We start from the raw sequence: 24,168 nt of genomic DNA, 5'->3' as shown, positions 1-24,168 counted from the left end.
CCCTGCTCAGTTTTCCTTGTTCACTTTGTCTTTTGTAAGCCCATGGAGTGACTGGGGACACCAGGGGAAAGAGCAGCATCTGAAGGGTGAATGGTGGTGTCAACAATAAAAACCGGTTCTCCTGGGTGAGGCAAGGTGAGCACTAGATCTTTAAGATATACAAGAGCGAGAAACAGCCCAACAAGCTGGTTCAGCGACATTTTTTTATATAATAGGAGCCAGCCATCCTATGCCTACATGTCTCCTATCTTGAAAACTTAATGATTCCTTCTGAACTTTAATCACTGAATTACTGTATATCCCATCTGGCTTTCCGAAGTCCTTGGATGGGCTCCTGAGCTAGCCACAGAAATCCCTGCAGATGGGCAGGCCCGGCTGGTATCCAGGTCTGTCCCTGCCCAGTCCCAAAGGGATCACAGCTGAGCAGAATAACCCTATCAGTTCCTTTCCATCATGATGTCACTTGTGGACTCCTTTTGGAGTCCTAGTTAGAAACTCATAGATTCCCCCCTACACACACCTTGTGTGTGTGTGTGTGTGTGTGTGTGTGTGTGTGTGTGTCTGGCATGGGAGTTAGAAGTTATGCTACTCTTGCTATGGGTGACATTGAACATTGAACCAGACAACTCTTGCTTCTCGTTTAACTGGAAAATGGAGATAACACGACTTTTCTTTTTTTCTTTCGATAGGAGCTAAATAAAGTCGCACAGTAAGCGGGCTTTGTGTTGTTTACAGCATCAAATGGTGTGGCATGATTCGTAAAAGGGATGATTTCTCCGACCTGCATCCCAATACAGGCCGAGGAAGAAATGAAAGACAATTTCTAAAGACGGCTTTGAAAAAGAATCAAGAGCACCTGGCATCACTGTCCTTGGCTGTGATGGCAGCTGCTGTATCTGCGGCCACTTGTTCTTATGCGTTCACTAGAAGCACAGCCCACTGAAGCATCACCCAGGACCCAGAAGCTGGAGATCCTGTGTCTGGTGCTATCTCTGCTTACTCCAGCTTTCTTGTGAGTGCCTCCAGCATTTTGAAATCTTTATCTCATTTCCTCTGTTCCTAAGATAGAGGCACAAGCCATCTCCTGAGATAGTTGTTGGGGGAAACAGGATTGGAAAGGATTCCCTAAAATAGCTTTTAAGGACAAACTTCCGTGAAGGACGTAAATCATGCATGCTGTCCCCTCTGTGCAGAGAGTAGGCACGTCTCCACATACCCCTAGGATCTCAAGCTGATAACGCAGCACAGACCTATGGAACCAGGACAAGGCTACGGTTCTGCTCCTGTAGCAATCTAGGTCTCCAAGTCTGCTAGGGTGTAGAGAGCAGATTGCATCTTCAGGAAAAAGGTTAAGCGCCAATGTTTTGGACAGGAGGTGGTTTAGACGCATTTTTTTAAAAGTCCTTGAATTTACCTGATGGTTTTTGTGCCCTTGTGTAGACCGTAGCCCATTTCAGGTTATGAGTAAATTTAACACCACAAACGAGGTCATTTGAAACTCTCCATCGGTTGCTCCGCCTCCTCTGCTGCCCTTTCAGCCCGGATCTTCTTCACTAACGTGGCCACCTGTGAGGCTGCCCTTCTGATCACCAAGAGTGAGAGCAGTGCTAGTGGTTGAGAAGTGTTGTGAAACTTTCGCAGGACAGCTGTGGAGAAATAGAAGTTTCCAAAAACATCCATTACTATAAGGTAAGAGATTTATTTATTTGTTAACGCTTTTAAAGCAATAGTTTGTTTTGAAATAACTGCCGACGTATGAAAACTGCCTTTATGCTCAGCAGAGTTCCTTTGGGTCCCTCGCCCTACTTTGGTTTATATTTAATCTCTCCCATGTCTTGATGCAACCACCAGGAGTAAAGAATTAACTCTAAATACAACATTGTTAACCAAGCTGCAGGCTTCATTCAGGACACATCAATTGTATGGCAAATGTCCCCTTCCTGTCCCAAAGTCCTGCCCAGGAGCCCTGCATTGCTTTGAGCTATTCATTCTCCCTAGGTGGCTTCTCACTGGCTTCTGGTCTCCTCAGCCTTTGCAATCTTGGCCTTTTTCAAAGGGTATTTACTCACCAGTGACAGCGGTAGAATGTCGCCTAATTTACATATGCTTAATGTGCTTTCATGATTGGGATGAGGTAAAGCAAGACTACCACAGAGAGATAACGTCTCTCTTTTGATGGCCCCTGAACCAGGGATGCACAGGCAGCCTTAAGCAACCTGTTACTGATTACATTAAACTCAAGGCTTGGGTAAACTGAGGACTGCTGGTTTCCCCACTAGATAGCTACTGCCTTGCCTCTGTGCTAGATAAGTACTTTGAGGGAGTTATTTTGATTTTATTCAAGCTCTGTTGATTCTTTTTAAATTTCCCTTTTTATAATATAAAGGAGGGAATGCCTCAATTTCGTATATCTGATCTCTGGCACAAAGACTGGTGTACTTTGGATGCTTTTTTGGGTTTTGTTATTTTTTTCTCATTTAATGTTTTTTATAAAAGGCATCTCCTGTCCATTCTAGATATTTCTTCATTGTTGTGATCAGTTGCATAGTACCCCACATTCTGAAGACTCCCCCCCCCCCCAGTGTATTCGTTCTCCCACGCTTGGATGTGTGTTTCCAATGCTTTGCAGTTACAATCAATGCAGGAATAAATGAGTTCATGTAGATACACTTTTGTATTACTGGGGCCACAGACCCAGGAAGTGAGAGTACTAGGTCAAAATGAAATGTGTTAGTGCAGCCCACTGTTCCTGTACAGCTATTATGTCAATTCAAATTCTCAGTAGGAAACTATGGAGATAACAGTTTCTCTATAGCTTCACCAAGCCTTAGCAAAATGCACATCTATCTCCTTTTTGACTTTTTCCTAATTTTTAAAAATCAGTACTTTGATCTTTACTTCCTATATTTTTGAGATTTCCATGAATTCAAGGACTGTTTGTCCTTTTGCTCTAGTATGTGTTATGAATATTTCCCCTATTCCATTGTCATTATTTGACTTTGTATATGGTGCTTTTTGTCATAAAAATAGATTTTTAAATCATAGTTAGAGATCTTTTTCTTTACTGAAGTTAAAGGATAACTTAGTCATTTTCCGATGTATGGTTTCAGCTTTTATATTTAGAATCGTAATCTACTCTGAGTTTATTCTAGTGCTGCAGATGAGATATGGGTCTCATTTGATCTTTCTCTCCCAAATGACTACCTAGTAGTTTCAAACTATTTATTTAAAAGTTTCCCGTTGCTCCAGCGACTTTGCTCCTTTTGTGATACACAAAATTTCTTTAGATACTGGATATAATTCTATACCAATATTCTACTAGTATTTTTGTCCATTTAACTAATCTCTATTCCTGCTCCAGCAATACTCTTGTTTTATAAGATTTGCAGAGTTTTAATCTCCTATTATTTTTCCATTAAGTAAGAGAGTGATTTTTAGTACTAATTATCACATTGAGGAAATACTCATCATTTTCTATTTATATTCATAGCACTACCATTAATGTATATTAAATTTTTGTCAAATGATAAATTTTTTCTTAGCAGTTTTTCATTGAAACTATGATTGGTTTAAACTGTCGTCAGTTTGATGTACTCTAGAGTCACTTGGAAGGATTTAGGTTGGACTGTGAGCACCTCCATTGGAGATTATCGGGATTATGTCAACTGAGGTAAGAAGGCCCATCCACCGTAGGTGGCACCATTCCCTATGAAGGGATTCTTCTCTACCAAAGAGTGGAGAAAGTGAGCTGAGCACAGGAATGCATGTACAATTCATTGCTGCCAGCTCTTGGCTGTGGATGTCATATGACTCGCCGCTTTGGTTGCACGGATGGTTGTGGATGTAAAATGGTTGCTACCACCTTGCCATCTCTACCACGATGGACTGTAATCTGACATTTTGAGCCAAGTAAATCCTTTTTTCTTTGATCTGGTTTTGTGGGGATTTTGTCAGAGCAACATAAGAGGAAACTAAGAAAAGAACAACAAAAAAAAATCGTATTTTTCTCATATGTTTTACCAGAATGTATGTATGTGCTTCACTTTATGTGCCTGGGGAAGCCAGAAGGAGGTGTTTGATTCCTTGGGATTTATAATCACAGATGCTTTTGAGTCAGCACGTGGGTTCTGGGACATGAACCATAATCCTTTGCAAGAATAGCCAGCGCTCTCAACCACTAAGTCAGCTTTGCTCTGGAGAAGGGAGCATGGTGTTTCTCCCTCAGACACCGTTCCTCTGATTGCATCTCCCATGAGCTGATAACGATGGGCGATTTTCTACTTTAGCTCTTTCCCTTATTTTCTTTGTTTATGTTTGTTGTATTAAAAAGATTGAAATACTTTCTTTCATTTTGAGTGTTCTGGAACCATGGAGAGAACTTGGGACCAACTGATACTTGAGGATTTCTTCTTCCGTGAAATCATCCAGCTTGGCGATTGTTTTTGTAAAAGCATTCCTTGATATTCTTTTTTATTTTCAGCATGGAAATTGAATTGATTTCTAGCTCAGTTGGCTCAATGTGCTTTCTTGAGGATATTATCTGTCTTGTAAATTTATTTACATAGAGATTTGGGACTTAGACTTGTACTTTTAAAGTGTCTTTTCTTTCACTATTATTTTTCCTCTCCTAATAAACACCCCCTTAGTTGATGAAGCTAAACAGTGGTTTACCTGTCTTGTTAACATGTTCCCCAAGTTGCCCATTCTTTAATTATACTTGTTGTCTATGCAGCCATATATGAATTTCCATTTCCCGTTATTCTTACTCTCCAGTTGCAATATTTTTAAATTGCCACAGTGCTGCATTTTATTTTGGCTTTATATGCACATTTTTATGTTTTTAAATGACTGCTAATAAGCCCCTCTTTGTTGATTTTTTTTCCAGCTATAATTCAATTGCCTAAAGATCATTTTATCAGGGACAGTTTGTGGGCACAGACTTCTGTAAGCCTTTGTATATTAAATGCTGTGCTACATATTTCTCCTTTTTCGTATTTTTAAACCTTTAGAACAATTTTATTCAACTTTTGGCTTGTTTATATATTGCCTTTCCAAACTCTGATGCCAGTTGAATTTGTTTGCTGATAAGTTTTATTTCTCTCACTCTTTTATGCTCCCTCTCTCACTCTCTTGCTCTCTTGCTCTCATGCTGTTCCTTTTTTTGGCTTGGAAATCTTTGAGGATTTCATCTTCATGCTTTAAGTCTCATAGTCTTACTAATTTATGTCTTAGTTTTCTTCATTCTCAGTTAATTTTCTCGGTATCGACTGTGCTGTTTTGGCATGTAAACTCAGGCCATTTTATTCCTGGAAAGACTTCTTACATTGCAGCTTTTATGAGTGGTTGCAGTTTTCCTTTTCCTCCTTTGGGGAGTAAAATAACACAAATGCAGTGCCTGTCCACCTGCCATTCTGCACCACTGCCGTCCAATCCGCACTGCGCTTCCCTTGTGTGCTGTCGTCTGGTCTTGGCTGCTTTTCTGTCTCCCTCCCCTGTCCTCCCTGAACTTTTCATCTTCTGAGCCTGTTTGCCTTTGGGCACCCTATAATTTCTTCTGTATTTCTAAGATAATATTGTCTTTTCTTCCCACTCTTTTGTGTTAAGCCAACTTTATTTTATCTCTCCGTTTATTTTGTTCATTTCCACTCTTAGAGTTTGAATTTCTAATTTGACGTGGTTTCTCATATCCTTGGGTATTTGTTAGGATATATTGAATTCAGTGTGGAGGGAGCCTGGAATCCATTCTGGTGCATGATCTTTCAGGGGGAGCAGCTGGATTTTCTTCAGCTCATTCGTACGAAGCTTCTTTGTACACTTTTAAAAAATGTATTTCTGTTGCTTTGTTTTGTCATAGTAGCATGCTTTACATGGCACTTTTTAAAATAAGCCTAGTAAATATAGGTAATTTAGCACATTTTTGTCTGCTCCTGTAGTGCTAGTAGTGGAAGATTCATTTTATTAAGGTTTTTTTTTTAAACATTTATTTATTTGCAGTACTTTCAAGTGTGTGTGCATGTGACTGTTGAGTGTACAGGTGTATGGGCATGTATATATGTGTGTATGTGCGGTGTCACAAAAAGTATGTAGCGAGCAGAGGGCAGCTGTTAGTCATTCTCTCCTTTCCCTGTGTGAATTGGCAGGACTGAATTTAGGTCGTGAGCCTCAGCGGCACGTGCTTTTACTGGTTGAGCCACCTCACTGGCCCTAGTTAAAGAATTTTGAGTTTTCCAATTTCCTCACTCTTTTTTTCTGCTCTGCCATCTGATTCCTGAAGGGCCCATTTCCTTTCCCAGAAACCCAGAGTCTGAAAAACATCCTTTCAGAGCATGCTTGCTTATTTAACTATGTCTTTCCTTTCATTTGTGCATCTGGCCCTCTAAAGGGTATATGCTCTGAAATACCACTCAGACACTCTGCTCTACTTGGGATTTTTGGCACCTTTTTACACTTTGCATGAGACCGTGTGTGTGCGTGTGCGTGTGTGTGTGTCTGTGTGTGTGTGTGTGTGTGTGTGTGTGTGGTTTCTCTGTTTTCCTGGTAGTGTGTATTAGCGGGCCGTTGCTTGCAGCAACTTTGGTATTTACATAGAAGCTTGCATTTTCTAAGTCTTAGATCCATGTACTCAACTATGGGTCTCAAAATTACTAAGAAGAAAACTCAGTAGTTCTTCCCTACCTTAAGCGTGCCCTTTCTCCTCATGCATCGTCTAGTCCTTAATATTTTCTGCATTTCTTTATTGTGTGTGTGCATGTGTGTGCATGTGTGTGTGTAGGGGGGGCAAGAGGAGTTTATGAGCATGTCATGAAGCACATTTGGAGGTCAAAGGACAACTTTCAGGTGTCTGTTCTTTCCTTCTGCTCTATGGGGCCTGGGATCAGACTCACGTTGTTAGTGTCTCTACCTCTTAAGCCATCTCAGCAGCCTGCAGTCTGTTTCCTCGTCAAAAATAGTAGTGTCGGGCTGGAGAGATGGCTCAGTGGTTAAGAGCACTGGCTGCTCTTCCAGAGGTCCTGAGTTCAATTCCCAGCAACCATATGGTGGTTCACAACCATCTGTAATGAGGTCTGGCGCCCTCTTCTGGCGTGTGGGCATATATGCAGGCAGAATGTTGTATACATAATAAATAAATAAATAAATAAATAAATAAATAAATAAATAAATAAATAAATAAAATAGTAGTGTCTACTCTGGGACTCAGAGATTTAGGAGTCATCTAGAACCATTTATTTGCCTGACAAATCAAATTACCTTTTAATAAATGAGCGAATGTACTCATGGAAAATAAATAATTTCTGTTCTTTGACATTACCCAGCAAATGGCTGGGCTGATTGACTGTTGGTCCCTCGGTGTGGATATTGGGAACGATGAGACTAGTACTCTGTGCTCGCAACTCCACAAAGATTCGCAGGAATGATTTGACTTCTTAAAGTTCAAGATCTTGAAAGGAACTACAAAGACTCACTCATTTGATGACCTTTTACAAGACTTGTGGCCCAACAGAAGCCAGGAATATGTTAACTGATGGAACACTAAAAATGAACAGACAACTCTAGGAAGAGTGGCGAAGAAAAGGTTTGGGAATGACCGTGAACTTCATGGAGCCAACTGCGAAACCCCGTCAGCGTTCCAAATGGTGCACATTTTAATGGCATGGCCAACAGGAATGCGGGGGGGAGGGGCACGGAGGAAGATTCCTCCCCATTTTCTGTGTGCGCCACAAACTCTTGCTCTTCCTGAGAAGGAGGCCTGTGGACGCTTCCTACAGTTAGGGTTTAAAATGCCTGTCACAGAACACATATGGCTCCAAAGGACAAAACACAGCTGGGGGGTGCAGCGATATGTATTTATTAATGCATTGATTGATAAGATCTAGCAGTCAGACAAATTACTGCCACATCTTTAAGCAGCGGTGAAGGCAAGCAGGTTTTCAGGACCTAGGCAGCTGGTGTGAAGTACTAGGAAAAGATTTATGATTTTACTTGGTGACATAGTGAAGGCATTCTCAATACCGCAGCATTCTATTGCCTGTGCCCATAACAGAAAAACGTGGCTAAGTTTTAGTTAGCAATTGGTAAAAATCAAGACGAAATGATACTTTTTTTTCTTCTATCCAAATTCATGGCCAGGAACGCCAGGTTTGGACGCTGGTGGCAGCTGGCCAGAACGGGGACCCCAGTAGTCTCTGAATGCTTATTTCTCTATTTTTGTGACCTCTGACCTCAGCCCCTGAAAGATGAGCTTGAGGAGGGAAGACCAGCAGACTGTCACGTGACAGCTCACGGGAACCCTCACAAATAGCTCTGCTTTGTATTTGCATTCTGTCAGGCCAAGGCCGATCCATCAAGTGCTCTCTGCAAACCAGTCAGAAAAGGTTCTCAGGGCCGGGCCATTGCAACAGAGGGCGCAGTGATGGACGAAGAGAATGGGGACCCGGAAAGCAAATTCTACAACCTATAGATAATTAAAGACAAAAAGGAGGAACATCCCACTGGCGGGTAGGAAGAAAATGTCACAAACACAAAAACATAATAAAGACGGGTTTGAGTCTCGGTGCCTTCCCTTCGTGATTAATGCCTGGTCTCAAGAAGGGTGAGCCAGAGAGAGTGAAGTTCCTTTTGAAGTAGCTTTAAAAATGCCACAGCTTAAAAAAAAATTATTGTAACATCAATTTAAGAAAAAAAAAATCCTCCGTAGAATGTAAAGGTCAAGAAAGATTTGGGTGTTTTTAAATGCTGTCTTGAAGAAATTCTTAAAAGGTTAAGATGTCATGTAGTTTCAGAGTTACGGGCATAGGAGGGGGTCCAGGACAAAACAGACCTACCTCCGGGCCCTTCCATGACTGTGCCCATGCCAACAGTGGGCAGCAGGCAGCTGGCAGATCGCAGCGTGTCATGGTGTTACGGGGAAAAGACAGACGCCTCCTTTAGAGCCTTGAAAGCCATGGACGTGTTTCACCTCCAGAACTTTCTTCCTGTGACACACAGGCCACAAGATCGGCCTCCATCTGCACTTTGCAAACAGCATGGAGTCGCCTGTTTCCTGTGGCAACACTAAAATCATCACTTAAAACCACCCAGGAGTTCAGAGTGCCTGCTGTTTCTCTTGCCGGCTCTCGCTGGGCCCTCAAGGACTCACTCCTTCAGCGGTTTCCATGGAGAGAGGCACCGCGGCTTTCTAGGTGTCTGGGAGAAGGGAAGATCCAACGACTTCCACATTCTGCAAGTTTTCTGGTGGCTCCCGTGACTTGGGGGGTCTTGGTGCTCTGGGCAAAAGTGTCCTAGTCCTGATATAACTGCTATGGGATTTGGAGGGACATAGCCCTTCTCTTCTGGGAAATTGAGGATTGTGTCTGAGCAGGAACTCTGCTCAAGGGTCTGAGGGGGGTCACGTGATAATTAGGCTTCCAACCTGTCCCGCTGGCCACTGAACCCAAATCACTGGGTGGTTCTCTAGTTTCACATCTCGGCATGGCCTGAGAAGTGGTAGCGGCTTGGCTTTAGGCGGAAGCTGTGAAATGAAGAGCCTGTCTTACCCAACATCTCGCAAACTAGAATCTGCATCTGATAAGAAACCCCAGTGATGTGGGCACCAGTAAAGATGCCCACGGCTCCAGTAAGCACAGCTGGCTGCACACAAAGGACAACTTTCCCCATGGACTGATGACAAGAGGTCATTAGCCCTAAGAAGAAAAGGATTGCAGAGGGTCTGGCCTGTTTGGCTCTCACCTTGGCTTGACTCAGGTGGCATGGGTTCTCCGAAGAGCAAACGAAGTCACTTAGCCTGGCTCTTAGTTTCTTTGTGACGTCAATTGGTCTTACGTGTCAGGGCTGAATTTATAGGAGAGAGGGTTAGATTTTTGCCAACAGAATCTGGACGGCATCAAAAAGCAACGTGCAAAGTGCAATCCAGTGCTTGATAATCGAGTCTGCAACCCAGCATCTCGTGGATCATATGAGTTTTATTTTCTTGGGAAATGTGCAGACTGCATGGCTGCTGTTCAGGCTGCCCTAGCATGCTGCATTGCTTGCCATGCCTCTCCTTTGGCATGGTCCCAAAATCCCAGAGCCAGCTCAACTACTGTGCTATTTCCTGTTTCTTACTACTTCTTGCTATGTCTGATTGTGTGAATTTTATATTATATATTTTACGATTACACATACTAAAAATATATTCTTGTGTGTATGTTTGTGATGTGTGTCAATGCAGGTGTGTGTGTACTACCATGTACATGTGGAGGTCAAGGCCTTATTTAGGATGGGGTCTCTTCTTTGCTGCTCTTTGCTTTGCACACCAGGCTAGCTGGCCCATGAGTGTCTGCTGATTATTCTTCTACCTCCTAACTTTCCCCTGAAGGACTGGGGTTACAGACATGTTCTGTGGCAACTGGCTTTCTGAGGATTTGAACACAGGTCCTCATGCTTGCATGGCAAGCATTTTGCCTGCTGAGCCACCTCCCTAGCCCTGAGAACACATTTCTGTTCTATGATTTTATGTACTCTGCCTTTCCAAGTAGATCTTTAAGCCTATGGAGGGTAGATTCTTACACTCTTTCTTATACTGTTGCCCCTTGCCTAGGGAACTGTGTCCAGAAGTGAGATCCATTAATATCGCAAAAATCATGTCATTGCCAGTAACTATAAATTGGCTGCCTGCTGGTGCTTTGTGGTTGCTGGGTATGACATAGTTTGCCTTGCATGCTCTACACCGTGCTGTCCCCATTCTAAGAAGAGGATGCCAACGTACAGGGACTATCCGAATTTTGCAAAATCACATGGGCAATATGTGACAGGACATGCTTATGGACTCTGTCTGTGTGTCTTTATTGACACTGTCACTAAAGTGAAGGTCCTCTTTGTTGTCTGCTGAAAACATATCATAAAAGGATACCGGAGAGGAGGCTGGCCTTAGAGAGAGAGAGAGAGAGAGAGAGAGAGAGAGAGAGAGAGAGAGAGAGAGAGAGAGAGAGAGGAACAGGAGAGAGACAGATGAGCACCACTGGGAGAGTTGTGTAGATTGTTGCAACTAGCTTTTCCTGAAATGGAGTGGCTAACTTTAAATCTCAAAGATCTGACAGTCTCATATGGTTTGGAAAGTATCAAGGATGGAGAAGGGACTGTGTTTAACAGGAGGCCTCAGGGGCAACCAGGTCTGTGGCCTTATACATTCCTTTGTGGGGGAGAAGCTTTATATCATACAGCCCAGGGCAAGGGCCAGGTTTTCTACTCTGCTCCTTCTTTCTGATTGTGTGTGTGTGTGTGTATGTGTGTGCATGTTGTGTGTCTATGTGTGTGTGTGTTGGTTAGAGGTCAATGCCAAGAAGCTTGATTGTTATCCACTGTACTTTTTGAGGCAGTGTCTCTCCCTGAGCCTGGAACTTGCTGATTTATTGAGACTGGCTGGCTAGTAATCAATACCCAAGGATTGTCCTGTCTCTGCTTCCCCAGTGCTGGGATTAGAGATTTATCTTTGGCCTTTTACATGGGTGTTAGGAGATCTGAACTCGAATCCTTAGGCTTGCAAGTCTGTTCTTGACTGAAATATTTCCCTAGCCTGTTTCTGGTTTCTTAAAGGAACATATCTTCTCTGGTAATCATTGTCTGTCCCTTGTACTGTGGATGCAGAGCTCAGAATCTGCCTCTTTGGGAGTCTACTGTCAGGGAAACAACTCGTGCTGAATGGGCCCGGGATGCTCCTGTGCCTGCAAAAACCCTTTGCATTTGCAGAAGTCCCAAAATAAAACTGTACACGAAACCCCAAACCACAACATCCTTTCCTCGGGAAGAAGCAGGCCAAATGTGACTCTTCAAATCAGTCGTCAATGAGGGATTTTAATTCATGAACACAACTAGCAACATTGTAATGAACACAACTAGCAACATTGTAATGACCACAACTAGCAACATTGTAATGAACACAACTAGCAACATTGTAATGACCACAACTAGCGACATTGTAATGAACACAACTAGCAACATTGTAATGACAACAACTAGCAACATTGTAATGACCCTATGGAGCCGTTTTGTTTTATTGTTTCTCACGTGAGTGAGATTTCCATATGTAGGGAAAATCAACTGATAGCAGGAATCTTGGGCTGCAACGGAGTACTTTTTCCTCAATAGGTAACGAGTACCAAAGAACCCTTTCTAGCGCTCCAACTTCATATCAAAACATTTTAGACATACAGAAACCTCTGCTTCAGTTAACACAGATGTTCACTAGCAAGACCAAAGCGAGGGTTCTTATCGTTTCTATCAGAGCTGATCCTGTGACACTTGCATCCTTGCCAAGCTTCTTGTGAGGACCGTGGTCCTGCCATTGGAGCAATTTATTTAGGTTAAGGCATTGTCTCTTGAAGCAACCTATTAAAAATACAGGTTACATGGGCCTAGTAACAATTCCCACAATAACTATTATTTGAGCTGCATGAATTACTTTATCAGATTAATTAGCTGTCATCTATCAGACAATATGGCTCTGAGGAAATAAGGCATCTTTTAATGGACATCATTGTCTGAAATATGAAGCTGCTCTATGAGGGACGGGAATGCTTGGGGCCTATGCTGGGGTCTGGGAGACTAGAAGGCAGCCGAAGACACTGATTAAAAAAGGAGAGCAGAGGAGAGGAGGGGAGAGGGGGACATCAAAATTAAACTCTTTTCCTCTGCATAATTTTGCCTCATGTCACCTCAGGGTTGTTTTCTGTTTTAATGTCTTTAATAAAGCAGTGACCAAACTCGTCTTTTCTTCGGCCCATGCACACTCCCTCCCCTCAATGGGTCCTGCTTGTCTCAAAGAAACAAATATAGTAGTTGTCCTATTCATTCTTTCCAGTGTTATTGTCCGTCTATTGGTCTCCTGTCAAGGCCACACACTGAACTGCATAGCTCGGTCCCTTCTGTCTTCTTGTGGTGAAGTGCCTGAGTGTTGGATACCTAAATGTGGCCTTGAGATATTCCATATGGAATTCTTTTTTCTTCATCTGGATGTCTGGAAGCCACTGATTCCAGGACACAAAGAAGATGGAAGAGGCTCTTGGTGGCAGAAGCCTAGATGCCCAAGTCACAGCTTACCAAAGATCCATCTGGGTGTATCTGCTGTGACTGTATGGACTGCTAGCAAAATGCCATGGGCTGGGTAATTTATAAAAATGATTTTTTTTATATGCTGGAGGCTGAGTGTCTAAGATTAGGGTGTCATGCGCTTTATTATCTGGTGAGGGCTACTCTTGGCTTCCAAGGAGGCACCCTATGCCTCTGCCCTTGTGACTTGATTACTCCTTAAAGGTTCCACCTCTGAATACTGTTACCCAGGGGAGCAAGTTGCAACCATAATAATGTCTGCCTTGTGTTTGAGGCAGATGATAAATACGACCATACTGTACCAGGCAACTGGGACTTGGTGGTCCTTTACTGTGTCATAGGTTTGCTGCTGTGAGTTGTCATCTCTGCTGAAGTTTGTTACCACTGGGGTGCAGAACTATTAAAGCTGTGTGCAAAGCAGGACTTTAAATAATGGAAGAAGGATGACTGTCTCTGCCGTCTGTGCTACCTACGCTAGCTATGCCGTCTATGCCATCTATGACGTCTGTGCCGTCTATGATCTCTGTGCCCTCTGTGCCGCCTATGCCCTCCATACTGTCCGTGCCATCTATGCCGTCTATGCCAGCCACTCTAGTTTGCTGACACATTTTGATTCCTGTGTATTCTTCTTTAAACTCCAGCACCATCGTTTAGGGCAGATTTATTGGCTACAGTTTACAGAGCAGGGAACACCCAGGGAAGCTGATCAGCACACTTGCTGAAGTCAGGCTGCTGATGAGCAAGGCCCTGTGCTCGCAGTCTCATTCTTCCATGCACCATAGCGCTCCCTACCAATGTGCACGTCTATTCTCATAGCCACCTGGGGGAGGATCCAGGTCAGTGCTCGGAATGATAGCATAAGGTCACACCATGGGCTGAGGAAGAGACACAGCCTTAAAGAGGGATAAAAAAAATCATCTTTCTCTGCTACAAAAATGTTGTGAAAACGTTTCCTTTATCTGCATTCCACACTAAAAAATATGGAATTGATTTCATCTGATTTCCTTTTTCTGCCCTTCATTCAAAGCCTTGATTATGCCCCAGTTTTCTGCAAAGAGAGAATTCTTACTGCTGAGTTGTACAGTCTGCAGATGAGGAGGTTGTAACCGAATTTCAACCGTGGGACGTTTATTCCTCCATTGGTACAAGTGTGTAACTCCCACCGGGGGAATGCTTCCTTGGGAGAAAAGAGCATTCCTGAGTCTATAGAGGAAAAATAAGATGAAAAGTTGGCCCCTGTGTTGGGGAAGCATGTACCCTGAAGGGACAGCACAAAAGGGGAGAGAGAGAAGCTAAGTAGATGCCATTTTGTAAGGTTTTTATTTCTATTTTTGCAGAGAAGGTAACGTTTCCCCTGCCTAGCCACCATCCCTACTGTTGTTATTCAAATCCATGAAGAGAAATCACTAAGAAAGAGCTTCACAGTGACTGATGGGACACACATAGAGGATGTCACGATTACAGCTTCCATTAGAACAAAACCCACATATGACCACCCCCCCCCCCATTTGATCCCTCAGAAGGCCACAGTTTGGTAAGATGGGGTAAACCAAAAGGATCTGTGGTTTAGAGCACAGGCAGAGTCTGAGGTATTTCTACCCTTCCCTTTCTGGCTGAACAAGAGTTTGGTCAACTTAACCCCAAACTCGCTAAGCTCTAGAGACAACCCCACCCCATCCCGTAAAGATGTAGCTGGTCATTTCTCTCAGGGTTTCTGAGGATGGCACAACCACCCACCTCTTGTCTGGAGGAGTGTTAACCTTGATGCTGACCCAGATTCAGAAACAAAAGGAGAAAACTGAAGCAGCTACAAAACCAGACTGATTGATAATGCTTTTAAAAATACACCTGTTTGTGTGTGGGGGTTTGGGCATGTGGTGTTTACAAGTGCACAAAGCCATGTGAATTTCTCAGGTATTGTTTTTCAGATGTTAGCCCCTCCTTTTTTTTTTTTTTTTTTATTTTGAGGTCAAGTTTCGAACTTGCTTGGAGCTTACCCGCTAAGCTGTCTTGGCTGTCAGTGAGCCCCTGGACCTTCTGTCTCCATCTTGCCAGCCCTGAGATTAGAAGCGCAAGCCACCACCCCCAACTCGTTTACTTGGGTTTTAGGGATCAAGCTCAGGTCCAGGTGTTTACAAAGTAAGCACTTTAGTAACTGAGCTCTCTCCCCATCCCTGTTGCCTTAGTGTCGTAAATTAGCACCTGCTTTATGGGTTCAGAAGGTAAGAACAAAATCGGGTAGTCAGGGGAGACTGAAAGAGCTGAAAGGTGGTGATAGCGTGGGCCGGTGCAAGGCAGTGGCCAAGGAATTCAGTGATTTCTGCACGATGCGCTGTTAGCCTAAGCTCTGGGCCAGTTGTCAGCACCTCACAAACTGGGAGAGAGAGGGGAACTGTCCATTGAACAGGGCTGCAGATAGAAGTGGACATGTAAGATGAGATGGAGCCCGGGGTAGGCAGCCAGAGATAAACAACTCAGGGAACACTCTTATGAAGTTGACAAGGGGCCTGGCAAGGTGATAGACAAGCCTGAATTTGTCCTGTAAGACCACCCTTCATGGCTCACTGTGTCCATGTGTGTGTGCACATGTGTGCGTGTGTGCATGTGTATGCACATGTGTGTCTGTGTAAAGCCTCCAGTGTGATTTCTCAGGAATGCTGGCCACTACATTTTTGAAACAGGGTCTCCTCCTTGACTCGGAGCCTACCATTGTGCTCAGTTGGCCGGCTTGTGAGCTCGGAGATCCACCAGCAGCTGCCTCCTGGGGTTACAAGTGCATAGTGCCACACGACCCATTTAAACATGGGCTCTGTGGATGGAACTACGTCTTAGGGCTTGTAAGGCAGGCATGTTATTGACTGGGTCATTTCCCCAGCCCTGCTCTGGTTTGTAAACGAGCGTCTTACTACAGGAACTAATCCTAGGCACGGGAGGTCAGAAGCGGAGATTTCCGTACAGTTCGCTCTGGAAGTCATCTTATCCATTCGGTATCCGGCCAGTTTCTTGCCAGTCTGCTACAGAACATCCCTTCTCAGAGGAATAGAACCCTTGCCTCTGATACAGAAAGGAAGATGTGTGTTTTTGAAGCAACATAGATTCAAATAGCGATAACATGCTTCTTTTTTTGTGGAAAATAAAGCATCTCTATGTTTGAGTAAACAAGAAGAAAGCACAGTTGAAACGATGCCCCACCTGCCAAGCAAAACAGTTTTCTTTTGTATGCCGTGTTCTATAGAGCAGGGGCAGTGGAAGCCTGGACCTCTACAGAGGGAACTGGGATCTGACGGCCAGCGTGAGCCTCTGTGCCTGCTGCCAGGGCTTCACCTCACTCTTTATACTCCTCCTCAGCCTCAGAGAGACCTTCTGCAGCCACCGGACTGACAGGCCCAGCTGCTTGGCAGCAGTGTTCATTCTCTCCTCTAACAGCCGTCTTTGCCCTGGGAGTTAATTTGTGGGGATTCACGCTGGCCGAGTTAGGCCTAAAGTTGGAACTGAACTTCATAGAAGCTGAGCTCTGGTCCAAGTTAGGCAGAAATATTTACTGCAGCTTCCCCTTTCGGTCAGCGAGCTGTCATTTTAGAGAGAGGCTGGGATTTTCCATTGATGGAGCTTGCTCACACATCAGGGGTTCATCATGAGGAAACATAGCCCCTGTTTCTTCTCAGTGGCTTTTTTGGAGGAGAATAGCAGGGTCTTCTGTAGCCCAGCCTGTCCTATCTGTAAACTCACATTTCTTGTAGGTCCCAACACAGTATGGATCCCTTTTATTTTTAAGTGTATGTATGCATATGTATAGGTATAGGTATATGTATAAATATAGGAATAGGTATAAGCTTGTTGGTGTTTATGGAGTTCAGAGACCCAGAAGAGAGCATTGGATCTGGTGAAGCTGGACTTGCAGGTGTGAACCTCCCCGTGTGGGGGCTGGTGAACTTCAGTTCTCTAAAAGATTAACATGTGGTTTTAACCCATGAACCACCTCCCACAGACCTCTAATTATTATCTTCTCCTCCCCTCCTTCTCTCCTTTTCTCCATCCTCCTTTTCTTTCTCCTCTCCTCTCTTCCTAATCCTTCTTTACCTCCCTCTCCTTGTCTTCCAATTCCTTCCTTTTTAGAGAGGGGTTGTCTCATACATCGTAGGGTGTCCTTGAACCAACTATCTAGCCAAGGACAGCCTTGAACTTCCAACCTTCCTATCTCAGAAGTGCTGGGATAAGAGGTGCACACTACCACTCCTGTTTTTTAAAAATATTTATTTATTTTATTATGTATACAATGTTCTGTCTGCAAGTATGCCTGTAGTCCAGAAGAGGGCACCAGACCCCATTACAGATGGTTGTGAGCCACCATGTGGTTGCTGGGAATTGAACTCAGGACCTTTGGAAGAGTAGGCAATGCTCTTAACCACTGAGCCATCTCTCCAACCCTACCACTCCTGTTTTTATGTGGTGCTGAGAATTGAACTTGGGGCCTCGCACACACTAGGCAAACACTCTACAACCGAACCACACCCCTAGCCCTTCTGTGATTCCTTTTCTGGGTGTGCTGACCCACCATACCCCATAGAATCCATCACAGGATTCTGAAGGAGAGGAAGTTTTCTAATTTTATAGTTCACACTCATTTTTATTTTCATTCTTAACTCAGGATTTCTCAGGCTTGTTCAGGGGCTTCTGGCAATATACCCAGTCTCTAAGTCACTGTAAACCTGGTTCTACTTAGAGTTTTAGGAATGTAGCAATAGTAACAATCACAAAACAACTATTTCCTGGCTCTTTGTTAGGTACTGAAAGCTATGTTAAGTATTTTATTCACATTTTCTCTGACTCTCTGAACTTAACAGCTATTAATAGCTATTAAGCTATTAATATATATATATATATATATATATATATATATATATATATATATATATATATCTCACAATGTGATCACCTCTCATCAGAGTCAGCGTGACTGATGCTTCCCATTGCCCTTGGTGTTCCCTGAGATCACTACCCAAACTTGCTTTCAACTCTTGCTTGTGGTGGAAATTCGGTCCATTTAAACAATGGTATTGGGGTGACTAGCACTATGGGTGTGGTCTGCTCTGGGTACATGATTGGATAAGAACTGAGGACAGGGTCACACACTCTCTTGGACATGAAAGGATTCTGGAAGTGTTACCTCCAGTAACTCTTGCTTCGTTATTTGCCCTTGGGAAAGTATAATCCACGATACCACTTGGAGGCTCCATGGAGCAGAAGCGAGATGGAGACAAGGAGCCTGGCTTGCCCAATGACCTGTGACCCGTGAAGAGCTGGCAGGGTTTGAATCAAGACTGACTCTTCTGCTTTCACTACCCCACTTCCATCAGAAATGATCTGCCTCCATTTTCCCAGCTAAGTCATCAATGATTTAATCTGTCACTTCTTTTCCGAAAGGACTCAAGGTGGAAGAACCTAAGGGGAGACTCACTTCTATCAAGTATCTGCATGTATGGCTTGTTCCATTGAGACTTGGGGTTTAGCTAACAGTGTAATTAGATGCAAACTTAGTAAATTGATTGTGTAATACTATTGTGTAAAAGTGCTACACTTAAGTGTAGTATGCCTCTCGGGGTAGTCACACTTTGCAAAAGGGTGTTGAGGTTGCACTGCCTTACCTTAAAGGATTTACAGAGCTCTCTCAGTGGGATTTTGGGCATCTGGAGTTGAGGGAAAGCCCTCTCCATGCCCTGTGACAAATTTCACTAGGTGCTTTCTTTTATATATCTAGCCATTTGCATACCGTTCCCTCCTGACTCTCCTCACTATCTAATCATCAAAAGGATTCCTTTGGAATGGGAAGGTAAAGTTCAGCTCTGAAGTGTTCTGGCCTGTCTTTCTCTGAGCAACAAAACACCAGCCTCTTGCCTTTACCTACCCGGCTCTCCAGGGGATGTGAAGGCCTGTTTATAGGATCGCTTGGCCGGTAAAAGGGAGATAAGTCTTGATCCAACTTGCTTTCCAAGGTTGATAGGAAGATAAATGCCCACAAAGTCCTGCAAACCCTTGGGATGAAAGGCACTCTGTAAATAGAACATGGTTTAGGTTGATTACGTTTTGATATGGTGGCTCTCAAGCCTACCCCCAGACGGTGACGTGCTTGGGAGACAGAGAAGCTGGCCCCTCTGTCTCTACCCTGGGTGACTTCACCTGCTAGCAGCCTCCTCTTGATGTGTTGTCCTTTCTGGCCATTCAACTTAGCTTTCATTTTCTAAAAGGCTGGTGAGTCGTTTAGGTTTTCACTCCTCACTGTCTTCAGATTTAGAGGACACACATGCACCGTGTAATGGATCTCTCTTCTTGGGTGGGGATGGATTCAAGGACCAGACAGGAAGCAGACATTTGGGCATGTCCTCTGGGCTGAAAACGGTTCTCTGTGTGTGGCTGGCCTGACACACCGCAAGGATCGCCTCTGCTCAAGCCACCACGCGTCACAGTTTGCCCCTTTGTGACAGAACTGGAACTCGGCAAAAGCGAAACAAAACCACCATAGAAAAATACCCTCGGCTTCCAAATTAATTCTTCCAGCTTATGCTCCCAACTCCATAAAAATGTGCTTTAGCTTTTGAAGTTTTTATTAATATTTATAATGCCCTTTTGTGTGCCCTTGAACCTCACAGAAATAAAGCCCTGATATAAAATGCTTAGTTGCTGGGTGGATTGTAGTGTACCTAAACTCAATCATAAACTTTGAAGTTTATACATATGCATATATTTCGCTTTGCCTTGCTCTCCCTCCACTCGGGTTTCTTGATGTCGGAGTTTATATTTTAAACACTATATTTTTAAAGGCAGGTTTTTATAGCTTATATTTTAATTTTGAAAGTAATTTATACCTGTAAAATCTACAGATGTGCATATAGAAAAAGAAGGAAAAGTCCATCCTCAATGACCCATTTCTAAAACCCCAGTGCCAAGCAGCAATTCATAACCTTAAATCTTTTAAAATTAGGGCCCTGCGAGTTGGAGACATTGAAATGGCTTTAAAAAGCTAGGGACTGGTGGTATTCCCCCTTTTGATTTCTGAATATTCAAATGATAAAAATTGTAGAAAATTTCAAAGAATACAGTAAGTTGTAAGAAATTCATATTGTCTTCAAGGAGGAAGAAAGGTTGATGTGTTTGTTTGTTTGTTTTTCTCTTTGTGTGAGTGTTAATTCTAAGTAGAATTCACACCACAGAGGTTTCTGGCTTCCTTACCATGTCCAGATGTGGGGCTCCAATCTCTGCTGCTCTTGCTCTGGGTAGTATCTTGTCCACCCCAGAGCTGAGCTTCCCATTGAGAGCCACTGGAGTCTAATTGATCCAAACCATTCGTTCACATGTATCTTTTCTTATACAGCTATCCCTACCTGCTTTGACAACACAAGTCCTTTCTAACACAAACGGATCCTAACACCACCCCAAGTTCACTATCAAAAAGGAGTCCACATATAACACTTTAGCCTATGCCTTCCAGAATTTTCCTCTGCAAATACCAATGCACAATGGTACTTTATTCTCCGCCCCCACCCCCACGTGATAGGGTGACAATTTTCTAGGGTCAAAAATCTCCCAAAAATGTAATTTTGGATGAACGTCTGTAAAATATCCACTGCATGTTCCCACCTCTCATGTGTGATGAAGCGGGAGGTGGCTGAGGACACGGCACTCTCGCCTCACGCTCCTAGGGCGGAGGAGATCTTTCTTCACCAACCAGGAAGGAGACATGGACGCGCACTTGTTTATCGCTCCCTTCCTTCCTAGGGCAGAGCGACCCCTGCAGCAGCTGAGGCATCAGCTCGCTCACCCCACGCAAGAATCCTGTGAGGACCAAAGGCTTTAGAGGTTTATTTTCTTGGAATTGCTGCTTGATACCCCCATAAGGAGGACAGTTTCTCTATCGGGAAAGACACTTTTTTTTTTTGGCATCCTCCTGCCTCAAGGGTAGGCCTGCTGTCAAGGGGTGGGGTTTCCTTATGAAGGAAAAGAGGTAGGGTTGGGGTCCACCAAGAGGGCTTTTCCTCCAGTCAAGTTCAAGCAATCTCTGCGACTACATACAGCTGCGCGTCTCTTGGGTTCTGGTGTCAGGCTCTCATCTTCTTAACTCAGATGGTGGGAGGCAGTGAGTCAAGAGAGAAGAGCGTAATTAATTACACCCCAGTACCTCAGTGACTATGACTACAGTTAACATTTGTTTAGCATTTCTTCTGTGCCAGGGTGCGTTTTCTCCTGCAATAGACCCAGTAACCCCACGGAGAGCGTGACAGTTATGTCGCTAATTTATGCATGACCGTACTGAGGCATGGTGACGCCCTTGAGCCAGTGGTAGAGATAGGGTTTATTTCTAGTCTACCATTCATTTCATGTGAGAAACACCACATAACTATTCTGTATAATAGTAGCTTGAGTCTACAGGCTCTCTCTGGTCCTTTTCCCTTTATTGAATCTGTCATTTTCCTTCACAATAGTCTACAATAGCTATTAAATGCCTTTAAATACCATTTGTAGTGACCTTTTGGTTGTTGAGATTTGCTTTGAATGCTGTGAGGTCTTTTCTTATTTTCTTTCATGACTTACTCAGCTTTTGCGCTCTGAGGGTCCTTAAGCATCTGCTAGATTTGCATCTATATTTTACTTGGGTTTTATTTTAAAAGCATAGCTTTTACCAAATTATTTCACACAAAGGAATGTTTCTTAGTTTTTGTTGTTTTGTTTTAAAGTGGAAAGTTAGCTGATTTAGGACTACCTTTTCTTCTCAGGATTCTAATGCATACACTGACAGGGGCTTTGGTGTCTGTTTTCTGCAATGAGTTGGCACTTTTGTTTTCTGCAATGAGTTGGCACTACTGTTTTCTGCAATGAGTTGGCACTTCTGTTTTCTGCAATGAGTTGGCACTTCTGTTTTCTGCAATGAGTTGGCGCTTTTGTTTTCTGCAATGAGTTGGCACTTCTGTTTTCTGCCATGAGTTGGCACTTCTGTAGGCTGCTTTCACCCAAACTTCATGATACATGTTACTTTTTAGAAGGATGAATGCATCTTTGTCATCTATTTTAAAAAGTGTATTACATGACACTTTCATGGTTTACAAAAACTTATCAATCTTGAAACCTTAATTACACTATACCTACATTTACAACTTAACTTAGAACTATTTAAGGTGTTTACAGACTTTTCCTCATTTATTAACACACATTTTTTAGTATCTCAGTGAAGTGATGGAAGCAGCATCATCAAACTGAAAGTCTTTTCTGCTTAGGATATTTTATATTTTATATATTTTATATTTTTAGGAACTGTAAGGGGCAAATTATTATATAGTGTTGTGGTTTAACATAATTTAAAATAGTGTTGCCAGTGCCTAGTTAAGTTTTTAAAGTGTTTCGTTTATGACTTTTTTATTGAATGTATTGTCAGTTTTTCATTTATTCTTTCCAGTTGTTTGTTTTAAAATAATGAATTTCATTGCTTACAATTCTTACAGGTGCCTTATTATTATTCCACTGTCAGAAACTTCCAGGATAATATTAAATAATCATCAATATAATGGACCTTTTAACTTAGTTCTGCTTTTAGTGGGACTTTGTGCCGACTTTCGCTGTAAATCTGGCTAGCTTGTATCATTTTAGGACAGATAGTAAAATTTGAAACAAACAATTTTTCTGCCTATAAAAGTGTTTTCTTTTTAAACAATCAGGACAAAATGATGAGTTTTTTATATTTGATGTGTGTGTGTGTGTGTGTGTGTGTGCATGTGTGTGTGCATATGCGTGTGTGTGTGTGAATTTTCCGATTTATGTTTTCAGACATTGTGCCATCCTTGCATTCTCAGAGTAATGCGCCATTTGCCATGTGCCTTTCACATTGCTGTGTTCCTGTGAAAAGGACACTGACAACTCTTGGGTGTATTTGATGAAAGACAAAGATTTTCTTTTCCCAAAGCAAAGGACAAGCTTGCTTCCAGCCTTGGGGGCCAGAATGCTCTTCCTCTGAGCATCCTTCAGCGGACTTACGGTGCACTGTAATAATGGCAATTTCTCCCTCTGCAGCTGTGGTCAGATACCATTGCCCACTTTTTAAAGATCTGAGTTCCCTAAGCTCAGGTCTCTCTCCTATCATGCCACCCTCATGCCATTGCACGTGCAGGTGTCTACACAGACCCTCAACACATCCCTCTCCTAAGAATGGAGCAAGGCGTGGGTGCCCTGGCATACCTGCTGATGGTCACTCTGCTGCCAGAACCTTAGCACAATCCATAGTCACTCTCAGCCTCATTTCCTCTGCCACAGGGAATATTGGCTAGCTCGCAGTGGGTAAAAATGTGAGCCCTTGTACAATTCTTTGTTGTTGTTGCTGTTTTTTAAGACAAGGTCTGTGTGTAGCCCTGGCTCTTCTGGAACTCTCTCTGTAGACCAGGCTGGCTTTGAAGTCAGAGATCTCTGCCTGCCTCTGTCTCCCAAGTGCTGGGAAGAAAGTTGTGTGCCACCACTGCCCGCCCTTATATAGTTCTTATTGGATGCTTATGAGAAAGATTGGCTTTTAGCTTTTCTAGTGCTTTTGTTATTAGATCATAGCTGTGCTCACACTAAAGAAATGTGCAGGATTTCGCTCTTTGTATTGAAGTAGTATGTGAACTGTGTAATGTGTGAACTGTTCTTTCAAAACTCATTAATATTTACACGGTAGTTTTGACTTAGAAACTCAATTGAAATTAATCCTATCTGCATTGTTTCCCGATGCTAGGTGTCTATTTGAACTTATTCCTTATGACTGAGTTAATTTTAGCCCTGGAAACATCGATGAATTAAAATGTTTAACAAACTATAGTATCATATGGTACTTCAAAGAATGTCTGTTGTATCTATAGTGTATCTTATTTTAAACTTCAAGTATTTATTGTTTTAAACTTTGTATTTTCTTCCTTGCCAGGATAGATGTTTTATTATTTATGTTTTTATTTCCTTATGCTTTGAAAGATTATTTCTATTTTTCTAAAGTCTTAAATTTAATTAAGGTGAATTCTTTTATTTGTATTGCTTCTGGCCTAATAAAGACAGTATATGAATCTGCTTTTTCCA

General features: G+C 42.9%; 1 long non-coding RNA gene across 3 annotated transcripts in view; it reads left to right on the top strand.

Moving 5' to 3' along the window:
- The first annotated feature begins 1,554 nt into the window (after nucleotides 1-1,554).
- The window catches only part of LOC119800860, a 45,303-nt gene continuing 22,689 nt past the window's right edge, over nucleotides 1,555-24,168 (top strand). For all 3 annotated transcript variants that reach the window (XR_005283100.1, XR_005283098.1, XR_005283099.1), the window contains exon 1: nucleotides 1,555-1,689. This is a non-coding gene — a long non-coding RNA (uncharacterized LOC119800860). The remainder of the gene's footprint in view (nucleotides 1,690-24,168) is intronic.

This window comes from Arvicola amphibius, chromosome 14, assembly GCF_903992535.2.
Source record: "Arvicola amphibius chromosome 14, mArvAmp1.2, whole genome shotgun sequence".
NCBI classification, from domain to species: Eukaryota; Metazoa; Chordata; class Mammalia; order Rodentia; family Cricetidae; genus Arvicola; species Arvicola amphibius.
This window is presented reverse-complemented; position numbering and strand designations above follow the sequence as displayed.